The sequence below is a fragment of the Phyllostomus discolor genome, chromosome 4, assembly GCF_004126475.2.
Source record: "Phyllostomus discolor isolate MPI-MPIP mPhyDis1 chromosome 4, mPhyDis1.pri.v3, whole genome shotgun sequence".
In the NCBI taxonomy this organism is placed as follows: domain Eukaryota; kingdom Metazoa; phylum Chordata; class Mammalia; order Chiroptera; family Phyllostomidae; genus Phyllostomus; species Phyllostomus discolor.
The window spans coordinates 157,429,782-157,446,490 of NC_040906.2; the positions used below are offsets into that span (position 1 = coordinate 157,429,782).

The window sequence follows — 16,709 nt, forward strand, 5'->3', positions numbered from 1 at the left end:
TAATGAACTTCCATGGCTAGTTCTGTAGAACATATCCAGAGAGGACTTATATGATCAGATGAAGAAACCATTACTTTAAGGTGGTATCAAATATTTCAAGGTATGGAACAACTGGACTTACACAAGACCCAGTTGAAATCCTGTTCAGCACTTAACTGAATATGATTTCTTAGAGAATTATGCCTAGGCTGTGATTTTTGTTTCTTTTTTGGTGATTCTCTTTTTCCCTTGAAAATAAAAGAAAATGAGATACTACATCTCACATCTCCAGTGCAGACTTGGTAAATGATAAGTAGTTAGCTTTACTTTCCTATAGTTTTGTGAAAATCACTCGGCAAATAAACTTAGAGTTGTATGAATGTGGCTGATCACTGTTGTTATATAATAATGCTAAAAGATTATGTTCCATCTGAATTTGCTCACTCACTTTAATCACTATGTTTAAATCTCCTTGATCATTATGCTTAAGTAAGGGTAAAGGATTCAGAATGACTCTGTTTTGCATGTAGATTTTGTCTAAGTGAAGGGAATTGAGTAGAGCTAGATAGATATTAGCTACTTGAGCCAAAAGGAAAGTGTTTTGTTTGTATGTTTGTTTGTTTTGGCTTTAGTTCTAGAGGAAAGAATGCTAGAAGGAGTTAGGCCAACTGTGCAGAAATTAAACAGAAAGCACATACAGGGAGAACCAAACAGGGCTGGATGTGATTTGGGGTCAGGATGTACCCACTGGTGTTAACTAGGTCTGATTTGGAGCAAAGGTCAGTTTGGGTTTGGGATATGAGTAGGGGTGGCACTTAAGAGAGAGGGCTGAGAGGAGTGGTAAGTAGAGTTAGGGAAATTTTGGTATGGGTTTCAAGACAAATGCTATAGGTAGGCCCAAGATTTGGTTGAAATTACTGGCAAATCTTCCTTTTGACAAGCTAAGAAAGAAAAATGGTAAAAAAAAGTCAAGAGTTGATGTCCTAATGGCTTATTTTTGTCAAATTTGTTATTTAATGGTACTCCCACATCGAGTGCTAATTAGCAATTGAGTATCCGAGACTTTCTTTTGCACCTGGGCACAAATAAATTATCTCAGAATCATGTATTATTAGAGGGCTAGAGCTCTATCAGAAGCAAGTTTTATTCACCAGTTTCCTCCATATTCGAACTAAAGGTAATGAGTGGTTAAACGATTACTAAAACATTTTTACACTTATTTTCCTCTTAAAATTCTATGACTAAAGGACATGCTGGTAAATGTATGTACAATGCCTATTTATTGCATGTTAATTTTTTTTCTTTTTGTTACTGAGTTAGAGGGATCAGTCTCTCAAACCCTCAATCAATTGTGACTACATCTATAAAACTAACAGGGGATGTACATTTTCAGAATTGAAAGTCATTATAAAACAATGTAGGCCACTGTAAATCATAGCTAAAAACAGTCATAATGGAAATCTTTTATCTATGTCTGATCCACTAACATGCTGTTATTCTGAGAACTAATAACTTTTTCTTGGAGATAGGGCCCAAAATTCAATTTTATAGTTCACAGTCCCAGTAAATAGAAAAAGTCTGCCAAACCTGCCTTTATAAATGCTAGTGATTTCATGTTTTTTACCGTATGTAATGAGCTAGGAAAAAAATGAGAAGTGAGGTTTGATGATTTTTTTTTAAATTTGGACAATGAAGTCTACACTGTATGTGAAGTTTTGTTATTAATATTTTTATATTCTTTCAGATATTTATAACTAGCATTTAATTATTTCAGTAAAATCCAAGAGTACTTAGGAGAATATTTGCTTCTCCCTCAAATTATAATTCATAACTATTTGAATAGGCCATCAATCCTCATTTTCTACTCAATGAGCAGCTGGGCTACAATAATCAACTTCCACCATAGTGTTGCTAGAGAAAAGGGAGTCTACTGCTTACTTCTTGGCAGTGGACTTCTCTGAAGCTTTCTAATTCCAAAGGAGAAATTTACTAAAAAGAAAGCACAGTAGTGTTCTGAGGAAAAAAAAAAAAACTGAAAGGGTCAGTCTGTATCTTTTAAACAGAGAAACTCACTTTGCCTAGAGAGGCTCAGATTCTATTTTGATAGCTCCTAATGTTATCTGGTAATATTTTCAAAGACATTCTATTTTTGTTGAAAGAGTTTTATTTTTTTTATCAAATTTATTACTTAAAAGTTAAATAACACTTTTCATCATATTTTTAGTTGTGCACAAAAGAGTCCCAAAGGCCAACACAGCAGAAAAGGAATTTGTTAAAAGGATACTGGCTATTATCTAATTATTAAAAAGATATTAAAAGGAACCCCTGGAAAAACTAGAGAGTTTAGGCTTGTAAGTTACACAGAGAAACAAATCGCAGAATTATTTTGCAGAATGAATGATCCATTGGGTGTAGATATGGAAACTTGCACCCCTGCCAACACTCACCCGTGGAACTAGCAGTGATGCTGCTAGAACCACTGTCTCTGGAATTTGGATGTAGTTGTTGCTGATGCCCCTGAACTCACTAGAATAGATTCTGAATGTTCACTCTGCTGCTTGGCTTTGCAGAAAATCTTACCATCCTGGAGACTAATCCAGAGATTTAAATGATGAAAACTCTACAAAAATGGAGTAACTTGTCTACTAGGGTGGTGACCTGCTTCTATTCACTGTAAATATTCAAATGATGAGCCCTTACTAGGGTTATTTTAAAGGGTATTCCTTCATTGCATCTGGTTTGAAATAGATCTTGTTAAATCATAGTTTAAATTTGGTAAAAGTATTAGGGTATATTTATTCTACTGTTTGTCATTTTCTTACTTTCTTTTCCTTCTATTGATCTGCAAGGATATCTGCTGAAATACAACTCTGTGATGGTCTCATTCTAGATGCTACTACAAGTTAATGAAGGCAGGATATAGGTTTTTGCATAACAAGGCTCATTGTATCAGTTTTATACTTCACATAATGATTGCTTCCTACTTAAGAAACACAGAAATAAAGACAGGCTATTATTGATGTAGTGGACTCCCTGTTTAACACGTTGGATTGAACATAAGTATTTTTACCCCTTGTGAAACTATTAAAATAACAGAATATTAATAAATATATATACATATGGACAAAGGATGGAAGAAGAGAAGGAAATAGATGATAGATATTCCCAATTTTGGAAGATAGAAAGTAGATGTTAAAGTGGTAGCAACTAAGTCGTGTACATCAGTAACAAAAAAACCCCCATCTGATTAAAAAGGGGGTAAAAGACAACATGAATAAACATTTTTTGAAGAAGACATGCAAATGGCCAACAGATACATGAAAAATGTTCAACATCATTAATCAGCAGGGAAATTAAATCAAAACCACGAGATATCATTTCATACCTGTCAGAATAGCTATTGTCAAAGAGACACGAGACAATAAGCATTGGAGTGGCTGTGGAGAGAAGGGAATTGTGGGCACTGTTGGTGGGAATGTAAAATGGTGTAGCCACTGTGGAAAACAGTAGGGAGGTTCCTCAAAAAAGTTAAAAATAAAACTACCAGTGATCCAGCAATTCCACTTCTGGGTATATATCCAAAGGGAACAAAAACACCATCTCACAGAGATATTTGCACCCCCTGTGCAAATTTGCAGCATTATTCACAATAGCCATGACTTAGAAAAAAGCTAAATGGCCATCAATGGATAAATGGATAAAGAAATTTGATATAATATATAAGGTGGAATATTACTCAGCCATAAAAAGTATGAAATTCTTCCATTTGTGACAATGTGAATAGACTTTGAGGGCATTATGATAAATGAAATAAGTCAGAAAAAGATAAATCCTGTTCATTGTCACTTATCTGAAGAATCTAAAAAAGTGGAACTCATGGAAATAGAGTGCACTGGTGGGTGCCAGGACCTGGGAGGTGGAGGAAGTGGGGGTGTTGGTCAAAGGGCACAGACTCCCAGCTGTGAGATCAAATTATCTATCATCTATCTATCATCTATCTATCAATCAATCTGTCTATCTATTATCTATCTATCTATCTATCTATCATCTATAAATATACTCCCCCTCCAAGAACTAGACTAATTTCCATGGATTTAGTGACTCACTTTCAAAGAACAGGATATAAAAAGGGAAAAACAGGAACTTTATAGTGGGGAAAACTGGCAAAAACTAACCTGAACAAGTGATCAATTTCAACTCACTAGTGATAAGTTCTGTTGATATCAGGTGCCCTCCGATTCAATGAGATGAGAAAGACACTTAATCTCTGTGGTATTTGTCCCTGAAAAACATGACCCTAACCAACCAAAAGAGAAACATCAGAGAGACTCAGATTTGAAGACATTTTACGTAATACTGACAAGTACTCTTTAAAAGTGTCAAGGTCATAAAACAAGAAAAAACTAAGAAACTCACCAAGCAAGGGAGATTGTGGAATACTTTAGAATGGAATATTGGTGTCTTCTCTCCCTTTAAATTTTTCAAGTATGTTATATATCTATATGGACTCATATACTGAATTTATATTTTGGGTTATGATCTAACACACAGGTGGCAAACACAAGGCCCGAGGGCCAAATCCAACCCTCCACCTTGTTTTATCTGTCCTGTCATCTTGTTTCTACGGCAGTGCTGAGCTCTTGCTTAACTGTTAAGAAGTACTTACATTTATACAGTCCTAAAATAACATTTGGCCGTTTGAAGGCAACTGCAAGGCTGATGTGGCCCCTGGTGAAAATGAGTTTGACACCCCATAATTTATGCTATTCATTTTATTGTTTATACTTTTTATTAATTTATTTTCAATTACAGTTGTCCCCACTTACCCCCATTACTCTTCTCCCCCTACTCATCCCACCTTCCACATTCAGTCCTCCTCCCACCCCATTGTCTTTGTCCATGGGTCCTTTATGTATGTTCCTTGACGGCCCTTCCCTTCTTTCCCCTATTACCCCCCTTCCTGCTCCCTTCTGGTCACTGTCAGTTTATTCTTTATTTCCATGCCTCTGGTTATGTTTTGCTTGCTTGTTTGTTTTGTTGACTAGGTTCCACTTACAGTTGAGATTATACGGTATTTGTCTTTCACTGCCTGGCTTATTTCACTTAGCATGATGCTCTCCATCCATGCAATTGTGAGGGGTAGGAGTTCTTTCTTTCTTTCTGCAGTGAATTTTTAAAAGAATTTCTTTAAGACTTTAAAAAAATGACTTAGACAATTTTATAAATTGGCACCTGAAACCTATGTTGAGTATAAATAGATTCTGCTTATTTCTTAGTGTTGGGTGATCGTCATTATTAGTGTAAACAAAATCAGTTACGATAAGCTTCATGCCCTTACTTGGCTCATCTCATCTCATCTCATCTCATCTCATCTCATCTCATCTCATCTCATTGTGTGAGGTATTCTGTGCTCACTGAAAAACAACTTCAGTGAACATGCATGTGTAATGTCTCTTTAAGATTCTGTTTTCAGTTCTTTTGGATATATACCCAGAATATTGCTGGGTCATATGGTAGTTCTAATTTTAATTTTTCAAGAAATCTTCATACCGTTTCACAATTTTATAATCTTAGCAACAGTGTGCAAAGGTGCAATTTTTCCACAACCTTGTGATCACTTGTTACTTTCTGATATTTTGTTTTGTTCTTTTTTAAGTGGAGACATCCTAGCAGGTGTGGGGTGTTTATCTCATTGTGGTTTTGATTTGCATTTCTTTGACGATAGTGATGTTGAGCATCTTTCTCATATATCTTCTTTGGAAAAATATCTGTCCCAATCCATTGTCCATTTTAAAATCTTTTTTTTGGTCATTATTGAATTGTAGGAGTTCTTTATGTATTCTGGATATTAACCCCTTACCTGATAAATGGCTTGCAAATATTTTCTCCCATTTTGTAGGTTACCTTTTCACTCTGTTGATTGTTTCTTTTGCTATGTAGAAGTTTTTAAGTTTGATGTAGTTTCCATTTGTCTATTTTTGCTTTTGTTACCTATGTTTTTGGTGTTCCATCCAATAAACCATTGTGCATTCCAAGGTCATGAAGCTTTCTTGCTATTTTCTTCTGTAGGTTTTATAGTTTCATGTCTTACATTTAGGTCTTTAATCCATTTTTAGTTAATTTTTATATTCAAAATGTCATGTAAAATAAGGATCCATCTTCATTTTTGCATGTGGATATCCAATTTTCCCCACATAATTTGTTAAATAAACAATCTTTTCCCCATTGGAGTCTTAATACCCTTTTAGAAGATCATTTGACCATATATGAGAATTTTTTCTGGGCTTTCTATTCTGTTCCATTGCTCTATGTGTCTGTCTTCATGCTAATACCACATAGTTTTGATTACTGTAGCTTTCTAATATATTTTCAAATTAGAAAGTGTAGGCCTTTAACTTTGTTCTTCCTTTACAAACTGTTTTGGCTATTTTAGGATCTTTGAGATTCCATATGAATTTTAGAATGTTTTTCCATTCCCACAAAAAAATGCCACTGAGATTTGATAGGGATATCATTGAATCTGTAGATTGCCTGGATAGTAGGGACATTTTACAAACATCAAGTCTTCCTACTCATGAACATGGGATGTATTTCCATTTATTTGTGTTATATTTCAGCAATACTTTGTAGGTTTTAGTGTACAAGTCTTTTGCCTCTTTGGTTAAGTTTATTCCTGAGTAGTTTATTTTTCTGAGTGTTATTTTAAATTGTGTTTCCATCATTTACTTTTCCTTGTTGGTATATGGAAAGGCAACTGATATTTGAGTTAATTTTATATCCTGCAACTTTTTGGAATTTATTAGTTCTAACAGGTGGGATTTTAAAAATATTTACGGTTTTAAAAAAATATATAAGATCATGCCATCTGTGAAAAGAGAAAATTTTACTTCTCCCTTTCCAATTTGGATACCTTTTAATTTCCTTTCTTGACTATATAGGACTTCTGGCACTATGTTGAGTAGAAGTGGCAAGAATGGACACCCTTCCTATGTTTCTGATCTTAGAGGAAATCTTTCAGTTTTTCACTGTTGTGTATGATGTTAGCTATGGGCTTTTCATATATGACCTTTTGCATGTTGAGGTAGTTTCCTTCTATTCCTAGTTTGTTGATTATTTTTAATCAGCAAAGTGTGTAGAATTTTGTCAAATGCTCTTTCTTCATCAATTGAAATGATTATGTGATCTTTGTCCTTTGATTTGTTAATGTGTTGTTTTATGTTTATTGATTTTCATATGTTAAACTATCTCTGCAGCCCAAGAATAAATTCTACTCAGTCATGATATATAATCTTTTAATGTGGTATTTAATTCAGTTTGCTAGTACTTTGTTTAAGATTTTTGCATTAGCATTCATTGGTGATATTGATCTTTAGTTTTCTTTCCTTTTTTTTTTTTGTAGTACCTCTGTCTGACTTTGATATCAGAATGATGCTGGCATCATACAAAGAGTGTGGAAGTGATTTTTTAAAAAGATTTTATTTATTTATTTTTAGAGAGGGGAGCGAGGGAGAAAGAGAGAGAGAGAGAAACATCAATGTGCGGTTGCTGGGGGCCGTGGCCTGCAACCCAGGCATGTACCCTGACTGGGAATCGAGCCTGCGATGCTTGGGTTTGCAGCCTGTGCTCAATCCACTGAGCTATGCAAGCCAAGGCAGAAGTGATTTTTTACTCTTCAATTTTTTGGAAGAATTTAAGAAGCATTCACATGATTTTTTTAAATGTTTGGTAGAATTCTATAATAAAGCTACCTTCTGAACTTTTCTTTATTGGGAGGTTTTTGATTACTGATTCAATCTCCTTGTAGTTATAGATCTGTTCAGGTTTTTTATTTCTTCATGATTCAGTCCTTGCGGATTGTACATTCCTATGAATTTATACATTTCTTCTAGATTGTCCAATTTGGTGACATATAATTCTTCATAGTAGTGTCTCATAATCCCTTTCATTTTTGTGGAATCAGTTTTAATCTCTCCTTTTTTATTTCTGATTTAATTTATTTGAGTCCTCCTCTTTCTCTCTCCCTCCCTCTTTCTCACTTTCTCTCTCCTTAACCTACCTGAAGGCTTGTCAATTTAGTCACCTTTTCTAAAACACCAACTTTTAGTTTTTTCCCTATTTTACTATTTTCTGTTTCATTTACTTCTGTTCTAATCTTTATTATTTTCTTTCTTCTGCTAACTTTAAATTTAGTTTGTTTTTCTTTTTCTTCCTTGAGATATAAATGTAGGTTGCTGATTTAAGATCTTTCTTCTTTTAATTATGTTCCTATTTTATGCTGTTATCCTTTAATTTCTGTCCCAGCATTAAAATCGCTTTGCACACCATTTCAGTATTATGTATCCTGTGTTTGTGTATATATTTACCTGTACTAGTGAGCTTTTTATTTTCTCGTTGTTTCATGTTGCTGTCTAGTGGCCATTTGTTACAACTTGCAGAACTACCTTTAGAATTTCTTGTAAGTACCTCTAGTGGTGATGAACTTCCTCAGCTTTTGCTTATATGAGAAAGTCTTTCTTTCTCATTAATTTTTGAAGAATTTTGCTGAATGTAACATTCTTGGTTGATAGTTAACTGCTTTTAGCACTTTGAATATACCATTCCACTCCTTCTGGTCTGTAAGATTTCTGCTGAGAAATCTGCTGGTGATATTATGAAAGCTCCCTTGTACCTGAAAAGTTACATTTGTCCTGCTGCTTTTGAAATTCTGATTGTCTTAACTTCTGAAGGTTTGATTATAATGTGTGTTGGTGTGAGTCTGACTGGGTTTATCTTGGTTCTTTAAACTTCTTGAGTTTAGATGTCCATCTCCTTCTTTAGATTTGGAAGGCTTCCTCAGCCATTAATTAGTTAAATACACTCTCTGTCCCTGTGTCTCTCTCCTCTCTTTCTGGAATTCTTATAAAGTGTATGTTGATCTATTTTATGGTGTTCCATAAATCTTTTACACTTTATTTATTCGTTTTCCCTTTTGTTGTTTTGACTCAATAATTTCAAATGGTTTGTCTTTGAGGTCACTCAATCTTTCTACTGCTTTATCAAGTCATCTGTTGCACTCCTCTAGTAAATTTTTCAATCCAGTTATTGTATTTTTTAGTGCTAGAATTTTGTTTAATAGTTTCTATATCTATTACATTGTTATTTTGTTCATGCATCATTTTCCTGATTTTGTTTATTTGTCTGTATTCTCTTATAGATCGGTGATTGAGCTTTTTAAAGACAATTATTTTGATTTTTTTTGTCAAGGAATTCATATATTTCCATTTATTTGGGGTTGGTTTCTGGAAATTTATTTTGTTCCTTTGAATCAGCCATGTTTCCCTGTTTTTGTGTGTGTTGTGATTTTTTTCTTTCCTGAGGTTTATGCATCTGTACCAGCAGCCACATTCCCCAGTATGAATGGATTGGATCAGACCTTTTTTCTTTGTTGTTGATATATTGCAATTGTCTGAGCTTGTGAGTATAATTTCCCAGAGTTCTGCTCGTTTCTTTTTCCACAGTTCATATCTCTTGCTCTCTCTGGTGTCTACGTATGGTATTGCAGCTTCTCAGGTGTAGTAACAAGTGCCCCACAGTCATTGTCTTAGTTGCTCCCAGGCTTCCAAAGTGTGCCAGCTCCCTTTCAGATCCCCCAAACAGTTGGGATAGTCAACAGCCCTTTGGGCTCTTCTTTACAAGACTGCAGTCACTGATGTGCAATCAAATCTTTTCTGTCTGTACTGAGGGAGAAACTACCAGTGGGTGTTTTCTCCCATTTGTGCTGACCTGTATGCCAAGGTACTACAGGCCCTTTGGTGCAGCAGCAAGCTGCTCCCCTTCACTCCACTTTCAGCAGTGTCTGGGCACCTAGGCAAACAGGAACCAATCCTTTAGTTCATCCTCCAAGAAGATCACTGAATGCAGGTTCCACTCTTTTCTTTCCCCTGAAGAAGAAGCTGTGAGCCAAACTGAGTTATGCTGGCTTGGGGAAGGGATCATCGCATAATGAGTATCAATAGAAAGGCTTTTCTTACCTGGTGCAATGTGGTTAACCTTAGCTTTGCACTTACCCAGGGAACTGCAACTTCTTTTTTTTTAATATATTTTATTGATTATGCTATTACAGTTGTCCTATTTCCCCCCTTCTCTCCCCTCCCCCCTCCCACGCACATTTCCCCCCTTCAGTTCATGTCCATGTGTCATACTTATGAGTTCTTTAGTTTCTGCATTTCCCGTACTATTCTTGCCCTCCCCCTATCTATTTTCAACCTACATTCTATGCTACTTATTCTCTATACCATTTCCCCCCTCTCCTCCTCCCACCTCCCTGCTGCTAACCCTCCATGTGCCCTCCATTTCTGTGGTTCTGTTCCTGTTCTAATTGTTTACTTAGTTTCTTTTGGTTTTGCTTTAGGTGTGGTTGTTAATATTTGTGAGTTTGCTGCCCTTTTACTATACATGTCTTTTCTTTATCTTCTTTTCTTAGATAAGTCCCTTTGGCATTTCATAAAATAAGGGCTTGGTGATGATGAACTCCTTTAACTTGACCTTATCTGAGAAGCACTTTTTCTTCCCTTCCATTCTAAATGAGAGCTTTGCTGGATAGAGCAATCTGGGATGTAGGTCCTTGTCTTTCATGACTTGGAATATTTCTTTCCAGCCCCTTCTTGCCTGTAAGGTCTCTTTGGAGAAATCAGCTGACAGTCTGATGGGAACTCCTTTGTAGGTGACTGTCCCCTTACCTCTTGCTGCTTCTAGGATTCTCTCCTTCGTTTTTACCTTGGCTAATGTAATTATGATGTGCCTTGGTGTGTTTCTTCTTGGGTCCAACTTCTTTGGGGCTCTCTGAGCTTCTTGGATTTCTTGGAAGACTGTTCCCTTTGCCAGATTGGGGAAGTTCTCCTTTATTATTTGTTCAAATACATGCTCAATCTGTTGCTTTTCCCCTTCCGATTCTGGTACCCCTATAATTCGGATATTGGAACGTTTAAAGGTGTCTTTGATGCTCTTAATCTTTTCCTCAATTTTTTGAGTTCTTATTTCATCATGCTTTCCTGCTTGGTTGATTCTATCTTCCTCTGGTCCACTGTATTGTTTTGAGACTCATATTCCTTCCTTTCACTATTGGCTCTCCTCCGCATGTCTTCCTGCATCTCTTTTATGGTAACCTACATCCTTTCATCTCAATTGCGCCTAAAATCAATCAGTTCCATGAGCTTTCTGATCACCAGTGTTTTGAACTGCGCATCTGATAGATTGGTTATTTCTTGGTCGCTCAAAAGGATGAGTCCTAGGGGACTGATCTGCTCTGTTGAAAACATATTTTTCCCCTGTCTCTCCTTTTTTTTTTTTTCCCCGGTCTGGTTGCTCCTGTTACGGTGGGGGGCGGAGCCTTAGGTGCTCACCGCGGCTGGGCACCCTAGTTGCTAGACTGTGATGTTATATGTGGGGGTGGGGCGGGAGCTGGAGCAGGATGGGAGAAAATAACAGCGATAGTTCCGTTCTCCTGGACTCAGACCCTTGTCTGGGCTCCCGGGCTGTGAGTTCTGCCCTGGTCCACAATCGCTACCCCTCTGGGTCTGCCAGCCGCAGCTTGCGTACTCAGGGATCACCGCTGCGTTCTTGTGCCCCAATGGCTGTCGCGCCGATTTCGTGCCAAACTTTCCGCTGACCAGAGCCAGCCCCGCGCCCGCCCGGCTCGTCTTCTCCTACCAGTCTGGATGAACGTGTCTACTTCAACTTCTTGGCTGCCCGACTTCCATTCAGATAAATCCTCTGCCGGATCTGGGTGTTATTCTGATAGTAAATTATTGTTGTAAATTACTGTTTTCCTAATCTTGGTTGTACGAGGAGGTACGGTGCGTCCACCTATTCCTCCATCTTGCCAGAAGTGAACTGCAACTTCTTAATCAGTTTCTAAAGTTTTCATAAAAGTATTTTGGTCAATATATTGTTAATTCAGTTTCCCTGAGGGGAAGCGGAGGCTGATGATTCCTGTTTTGCCATTTTGCGAATATCACTAAGTTTTAATGAGCTTTTGTACCTTAGAGTTTATCATGGATTTCTACCAAATATTTGATGCAAAGAAACTTTCTTAAAGTTAGTTATGTATTGGGTTGACCAAAAAGTTATTTTGAGTTTTTCTGTAAGATGGCTCTAGTAGTGCTTAGTTGTTTTTAACCTCATTTGAAACAATTTTGTTAAATTGTATTGTGACAGCTGTCATATCAGTGTGCATTTAAAACACTTATCAAAATTGGTGAATTTTTGTAAAAGCATTTTAATATTGAAGATGGATGAAAATATGCAACATTTTTGGCATATTATGCTTTATTATACCAAGAAAAATAAAAACACAACTGAAACACGAAAGAAAAGATTAGTGCAGTGTAGGGAGAAGATGCTGTGACAGATTGAACATGTCAAAAGTGGTTTGTGAAGTTTCATGCTGGAGATTTTTCTCAGGACGATGCTCCATGCTGGGGTAGACCAGTTGAAATTGACAGTGATCAAATCAAGGCATTAACTGAGAACGATCAATGTTCCACCACATGGGAAAGAGCTGACATACTCAAAATATCCAAATCAATAAAGTTATTGGTGAAAATGAACAATGTATCTTCTATTTTATGGAAAAACCCTTATGGATTTTTTTTGCCAACCCAATACATTGAAATTGGTGTATAACCCATAGTTTTTATTAATAAAAATTAGTTTGCCATTTGTTATTATACAGATTTTGGTATTAACTAGAATATCTAGTTAGAGAGAACTTCTATAAACTTGATTATTTTAGCTCTGTTTGACTTTGAACTTTAATAAAATGAACACTTAAGAATTACCCATAGAAAGATTATCAGTTTTATGATTTGTAGTTTCTAGATGACAGAATGAAGAAAAAAAGATCATTGCACAGTGTGAAGGAGCAAATATTCATCAATTGGAGGGGAAAGAGGTCTTGACTTAGGGTTTGAAAGATTACTAAGGTTAGTTACAATGACTAGAGTTGAACTGCTGTTGGGATTTTGTTTAAGGGAATAAAGGATTTACCATATTTTGCCATGTATTATGCACACCCAGGTCTTTCGCTCAGACTTTAAGGAACGAAATCTTTTGTTTTAATTTTTTAATTCAATTATCTATTTATTTATATTTGGAAACAAAACAAGTTATCATATTCCAGGGTGTTGTTTTGCATATGGATATCATTATTGCTTTCTAGAGTTACACTTTTAACTCATAAGCATAAGTAAAAGAATTGAAAACATTTATATAGATGTAGAATTAGACTACCAATGTATAATGTGCATCCTTATTTTTCCCTCAAAAGTTTGAGCAAAAAAGTGCGCATTATGTAAGACAAATATGGTAATACTAGTTATAGGGAAAATAAAAGAAGGTTCTAGAAAATCTAAAGATGTAGGACATTTTAGAATATGCATTTATTCCAAAAAATATGAATATTTAAATAGTATATTGCTAGAAAATGTTCAATAGTGATTGAGAAACTGATTAGATGGTTTTGCTGATATGTTTGTTTTACTTTCAACTTGTGTTTTGTTATACCTGTGTGGCAATTATAAGGTTAGTATTTTAGCCCTGGCTGGCATAGCTCAGTGGATTGAGCGTGCACTGCGAACCAGGCATTGCAGGTTCAATTCCCAGTCAGGGCGCATGCCTAGGTTGCAGGCCATGGCCCCCAGCAGCCACACATTGATGTTTCTCTCTCTCTCTCTCTCTCTCTCTCTCTCTCTCTCTCTCTCTCTTCCTTCCCTCTCTAAAAATAAATAAATAAAATCTTTAAAAAAAGGTTAGTATTTTATTGCTTTTATCTAAAGGTCATTAAAAGATGTACGGAACATAGGATAGAGTATGATATTTAAAATGGAATCTAGAAATAAGAGAGCAAGATGACTTTTTGTATGTACAACAAAGTTAAATTTTAGGGTACAATTTAGAATAAAAACTATCAAACCAATGGCATTATTGTTGTCTTTAATTATTAAATAAATGTTGGCTATAATTTTTACCTTCACCCCCAAAATATAGATATTCTGAGTTCTAATTCCAGCTTTTCTAGGTAGTAATTTACTCTCTTCTTTAGCCATTTCTAAGAAGGTTTCCGTGTAAAAATCTGTAAGCACCTTCTAGCATCATTCCAGGCACATGGAGTATATTAATGGGTTATGAAAAGGTCTTCCAGAGTGGGTTGTGGAAGATAGTTTATTTTGATTTGTGAACGCAATATTAGAATTAGTAAAAAAATTTTGACTTCGTCCTTTAAAAAAGTGGTGTATCAATGAAAAATTGTCTATAATAGTACAATAGATAACAGGATTATTTTTTAATTTAATAGGAACATTGGGAAACTTTTTACAGATAAAACTGTGTATTAAATACAGGTCCATTGAGATGCAAAGACTGAAACTTTTAGATTCTATCATGGCATTGACTTTTTTTAAAGTTGCTTTTTCAAGGTATAATTTGCATACCATAAAATTCAATCTTTGTGAACACATAATTCAATAATTTTTAATATGCATTGGGGTTGTGCAATTATCACAATAAACCAGTGTTAGAATATTTTCAAATTTCTCTAATGTCTACTTTCAGTCAATTCTTATTCCCTCTGCTATCTATCTATAAATTTGAGGGATTTTTTTGACATTTCATATTGAATCATATAATTTGTAGTCTTTTGTGTCTGACTTCTTTCACTTAGCATAATGTTGTTGAGATTCACCCATGTGGTAGTGTGCATATATCTACAGTTTATTTTTATTGCTTAGTGGTATTGCATTGTATGGATATGCCACATTTTACTTATCTACTCACTAGCTGATGGACATTTTGATTGTTTCTAGTTTCTGGGTACTATGAATAATGTTTCTGTGAATATTTGCCTAGAAGCACTTGTGTGAACATATGTTTTTATTTTCTTGGTTAGGCTCCTAGGAGTGGAATTGCTGGGTAGTATGGTAATTTTATGTTTAGCTAAGACAGTTTCAGTTTCTTCACATCTTTAGTAACACTTTGTATATTTGGATAACAGTGTTTTATCAAATATGTCTTTTGCAAATATTTTCTCTCAATCTGTGACTTGTCTTTTCATTCTCTTGACAATGTCTTTCACAGAGCGGAAAATTTTAATTTTAATAAATTACAGCTTATCAATCCTTTCTTTCATGGATTATCTACTGGTGTATCTAAAAAGGCATTTCCAAATCCAAGGTTCTCCTAATTAGACCAACTAAAAGCAGCACTCAATGAAAAAAAGCATCCAGCATTAGTCAACAGGAAGCACATAATATTCCATCAGGATAACGCAAGACAACGTGTTTCTTTGGTGACCAGGCAAAAACTGTTACAGTTTGCCTGGGAGGTTCTGATTCATCCGCTGTATTCACCAGACATTCCACCTTCAGATTTCCATTTATTCTGATCTTTATAAAATTCTCTTAATGAAAAAAATTTCAATTCCCAGGAAGGCTGCAAGAAGTACCTCTTTGAGCAAAGAGGTTCTTGACTCAAAAAGATGAAACATTTTGGGAAGAAGGAGTTATGAAGTTGCTCAAAAGATATCAGAAGGTAGTGGAACAAAATAGTGAATATGTTGTTCAGTAAAGTTATTGGTGAAAATAAAAAAAGGTGTTTTTATTTTCACTTAAAAACCAACAAATGTTTGGCTAACCCTCTATTTCGTTAAGGATTTTTGCTTCTATGTTCATGAAAGATAATGGCTGTATTTTCCTTTCTTGTGGTGTCTTTGTCTGTTTTTAGTCTCTGAATAATAGAATAGGTTGGGAGGTTTTCATTTCTTTCTGAATTTTTGTGAAGGATTGGTATTATTTCTTCATTAAACATGTTAAAATTAATCAGTGAAACCATGTTTTAAATTTTTAAATCAAATAGTAGCATATTACATCTTTGCTTACATCTTAATAATAGCTTCACATTAAATTTAGATTACATTTCCAATTTCTTACTATAGTTTGTAAAGCACAATATATAGGGACTCTTTCTTACTTGCATACTATGTTGAAACTACATGGGCCTTTTCATGCACCTTGAATACTCAAGTCTTAGGCCCTTTTCATTTGAAGTTCCTTCTATAGCTGTTTTTCACCAATTCTATCTTAGTGCAAATGCAATTGTCTATAGAATGCTTCTCAGGCTTCCTACCTTCATTGCTGCCCCAATGATTCTCTAGCCTTTTACCCTGTTTTGTTTTTTTCCCAGCACTATTTACTATTTGAAGTATTTATTTATTTAGCATTTATTTTCTGTCTTTTCTCTCTTAAACATAAGCTCTGTAAAGGCCATTCTCATGTGTGGCCATATTTCTTATACCTACAAGAGTGTCTACTGCTTAGTCAAACCTCAGTCATTATCTGTATCCTACCTAAATGAAATGAATTATCTACAAATCTTGGTTGAATTTTGGAAAGGTAATTAGATGGTATCCTGTTTCCTGATAACCCTTAGTTAATAATATTAAAAAATAGATAAAAATAACTTGATAAATATGGTAAATATGAATTGCCCGAGGTCCATTTCGTTAGTAAGCAGCCTTTGCAGAAGCACGGTTTGTGTTGTCAACACTCCATTAGTGGTCACTCGGCGAGTGAGGAACCACAGAATTCTGTGGATCGTCAGAGGCAATCCTCCTTTGTAGAGTGACACTAGTTACATATATAATTCCCTGTGCTCATTTTAAATATTGCATAATATCATCTGTGGCCTGTAGTAAATTT

The 16,709-nt window shown here is 35.3% G+C and overlaps 2 long non-coding RNA genes across 3 annotated transcripts in view; both read left to right on the top strand.

Annotated features, from left to right (window-relative positions):
• LOC118500279 overlaps window positions 1-16,709 on the top strand; it is a 417,927-nt gene that overhangs the window by 114,750 nt on the left and 286,468 nt on the right. The gene's annotated exons all lie outside the window — the stretch shown is intronic.
• LOC118500280 lies at window positions 13,354-13,842 on the top strand. Its single transcript, XR_004902839.1, has 2 exons — window positions 13,354-13,539; window positions 13,766-13,842. It is a non-coding gene; the product is annotated as an uncharacterized LOC118500280 (long non-coding RNA).